This window comes from Hyla sarda, unplaced genomic scaffold, assembly GCF_029499605.1.
Source record: "Hyla sarda isolate aHylSar1 unplaced genomic scaffold, aHylSar1.hap1 scaffold_72, whole genome shotgun sequence".
Classification (NCBI taxonomy): Eukaryota; Metazoa; Chordata; class Amphibia; order Anura; family Hylidae; genus Hyla; species Hyla sarda.
The window spans coordinates 583259-587232 of NW_026610740.1; positions in this window are offsets into that span (position 1 = coordinate 583259).

Genomic DNA, 3974 nt, shown 5'->3' on the forward strand with positions numbered 1-3974 from the left:
TTCTAGTGGGATAATACATATCTCTGGTGGTCTAGTGGGATAATACATATCTCTGGTGGTCTAGTGGGATAATACATATCTCTGGTGGTCTAGTGGGATAATACATATCTCTGGTGGTCTAGAGGGATAATACATATCTCTGGTGGTCTAGTGGGATAATACATATCACTGGTGGCCTAGTGGGATAATACATATCTCTGGTGTTCTAGTGGGATAATACATATCTCTGGTGGTCTAGTGGGATAATACATATCACTGGTGGTCTAGTGGGATAATACATATCTCTGATGGTCAAGTGGGATAATATATCTCTCTGGTGGTCTAGTGGGATAATACATATCACTGGTGGTCTAGTGGGATAATACATATCTCTGGTGGTCTAGTGGGATAATACATATCCCTGGTGGTCTAGTGGGATAATACATCTCACTGGTGGTCTAGTGGGATAATACATATCTCTGGTGGTCTAGTGGGATAATACATATCTCTGGTGGTCTAGTGGGATAATATATATCACTGGTGGTCTAGTGGGATAATACATATCTCTGGTGGTCAAGTGGGATAATACATATCTCTGGTGGTCTAGTGGGACAATACATATCACTGATGGTCTAGTGGGACAATACATATCACTGGTGATCTAGTGGGATAATACATATCTCTGGTGATCTAGTGGGACAATACATATCACTGGTGGTCTAGTGGAATAATATATATCCCTGGTGGTCTAGTGGAATAATATATATCCCTGGTGGTCTAGTGGGATAACAACTTATGTAATTGGAGGTTTCTTTGTTATTTCAATGATTTGGAGTCAATAAACAATATATATGGCAATTAAATGGTAATGTTAATCTGTAGCAGTTTGTTTCTGTTTCTTCCTGTTTGTTGCAATTTGTAGTTGTTTGTTGCTGTTTCTTCCTATTTGTTGCTGTTTCTTCCTATTTGTTGCTGTTTTGTTGCAGTTTGTTGTTTCTTGCAGTTTGTTGCTGTTTTTTTGTTCTTTGTTGCTGTTTTGTTGTTATTTGTTGCTGTTTCTTTGTTTGTAGCAATTTGTTGTTGTTGTTGTTGTTGTTTGTTGCTGATTCTTCCTGTTTTTGCTGTTTTATTGCAGTGTGTTGTTTTGTTGTTGTTTGTTGCTGTTTTGTTGCAGTTTGTTGCTGTTTCTTCCTGTTTTTGATGTTTTGTTGCAGTTTGTTGTTTTGTTGCAGTTTGTTGCTGTTTCTTCTGTTTGTTGCTGTTTCTTCCTGTTTGTTGCTGTTTTATTGCAGTCTGTTATTCTATTGCAGTTTGTTGCTGATTTGTTGTTGTTGTTTTGTTGCAGTTTGTTGCTGTTTTGTTGCAGTTTGTTGTTGTGTTGTTGCAGTTTGTTGCTGTTTTTTGTTCTTAGTTGCTGTTTTGTTGTTATTTGTTGCTGTTTCTTTGTTTGTAGCAATTTGTTGTTGTTTGTTGCTGATTCTTCCTGTTTTTGCTGTTTTATTGCAGTCTGTTGTTGTTTTGTTGCAGTTTGTTGCTGTTTCTTCCTGTTTTTGATGTTTTGTTGCAGTTTGTTGTTTTGTTGCAGTTTGTTGCTGTTTCTTCCTGTTTGTTGCTGTTTTATTGCAGTCTGTTGTTCTATTGCAGTTTGTTGCTGATTTGTTGTTGTTTTGTTGCAGTTTGTTGCTGTTTTGTTGCAGTTTGTTGTTGTGTTGTTGCTGTTTTATTGTTTGTTGCAGTTAGTTGTTGTTTTGTTGCAGTTTTTTGCTTGTTGTTTTGTTGTACTTTGTTGCTGTTTTTTTGTTGTTTGTTGCAGTTTGTTGTTGTTAGTTTCAGTTTGTTGTTATTTTGTTGCAGTTTGTTGCTGTTTCTTCCTGTTTTGTTGCAGTTTGTTGTTATTTTGTTGCAGTTTGTTGCTATTTCTTCCTGTTTTGTTGCAGTTTCTTCCTGTTTTGTTGCAGTTTGTTGTTATTTTGCTGCAGTTTGTTGCTGTTTCTTCCTGTTTGTTGCTGTTTCTTCCTGTTTGTTGCTGTTTGCTGTTTTATTGCAGTCTGTTGTTCTATTGCAGTTTGTTGTTGTTTGTTGCTGTTTTGTTGCAGTTTGTTGTTGTGTTGTTGCAGTTTGTTGCTGTTTTGTTGTTTGTTGCAGTTTGTTGCTTGCTGTTTTGTTGTTTTTTGTTGCAGTTTCTTCCTGTTTTTGATGTTTTGTTGTTTGTTGCAGTTTGTTGTTGTTGTTTGTTGCAGTTTGTTGCTGTTTTTTCCTGTTTTGTTGCAGTTAGTTGTTATATTGTTGCAGTTTGTTGCAGTTTCTCCCTGTTTGTTGCAGTTTCTCATGGGCCCGTCTGCTCTTCTCTCTATTTGCAGGTTAATAAATTGTTTCCTTAGTATCCCGGACGCGGTTATCTACTGAGCATTAGATTCTTGTCATATCAGACCCCACTGACTACACATATGGGGTCCCCTCAGACAGTTCTCGGGCCCTAAGCCACTACCCATTACCTGGCCCTGCAGCAGGTAACACTGAACCATAAACAAGGAATGTGCCGCTCACAATCACCGTAATCACCGCAGATAGAAAGTCATCCGAGATGTGGACAATGTGGAGCTCAAAGGGCGCAGGAAGGAAACGATTCGTTATCAGAAGGAATTACTGCTACCAAACTGTCCTTATATTACTATATATACTGTCACTATACTGCTATATATACTGTCCTTATATTACTATATATACTGTCACTATACTGCTATATATACTGTCCTTATATTACTATATATACTGTCACTATACTACTATATATACTGTCCTTATATTACTATATATACTGTCACTATACTACTATATATACTGTCCTTATATTACTATATATACTGTCCTTATATTACTATATATACTGTCCTTATATTACTATATATACTGTCACTATACTACTATATATACTGTCCTTATATTACTATATATACTGTCACTATACTGCTATATATACTGTCCTTATATTACTATATATACTGTCACTATACTGCTATATATACTGTCCTTATATTACTATATATACTGTCCTTATATTACAATATATACTGTCACTATACTGCTACCAAACTGTCCTTATATTACAATATATACTGTCACTATACTACTATATATACTGTCCTTATATTACTATATATACTGTCACTATACTGCTATATATACTGTCCTTATATTACTATATATACTGTCACTATACTGCTATATATACTGTCACTATACTGCTATATATACTGTCCTTATATTACTATATATACTGTCACTATACTGCTATATATACTGTCCTTATATTACTATATATACTGTCACTATACTGCTATATATACTGTCGCTATACTGCTATATATACTGTCACTATGCTGCTATATATACTGTCCTTATATTACTATATATACTGTCACTATACTGCTATATATACTGTCACTATACTGCTATATATACTGTCCTTATATTACTATATATACTGTCACTATACTGCTATATATACTGTTCTTATATTACTATATATACTGTCACTATACTGCTATATATACTGTCACTATACTGCTATATATACTGTCACTATACTGCTATATATACTGTCACTAAACTGCTATATATACTGTCCTTATATTACTATATATACTGTCACTATACTGCTATATATACTGTCCTTATATTACTATATATACTGTCACTATACTACTATATATACTGTCCTTATATTACTATATATACTGTCACTATACTACTATATATACTGTCACTATACTACTATATATACTGCCCTTATATTACTATATATACTGCCCTTTTATTACTATATATACTGCCCTTATATTACTATATATACTGTCACTATACTGCTATATATACTGTCCTTATATTACTATATATACTGTCCTTATATTACTACATATACTGTCACTATACTGCTATATATACTGTCCTTATATTACTATATATACTGCCCTTATATTACTACATATACTGTC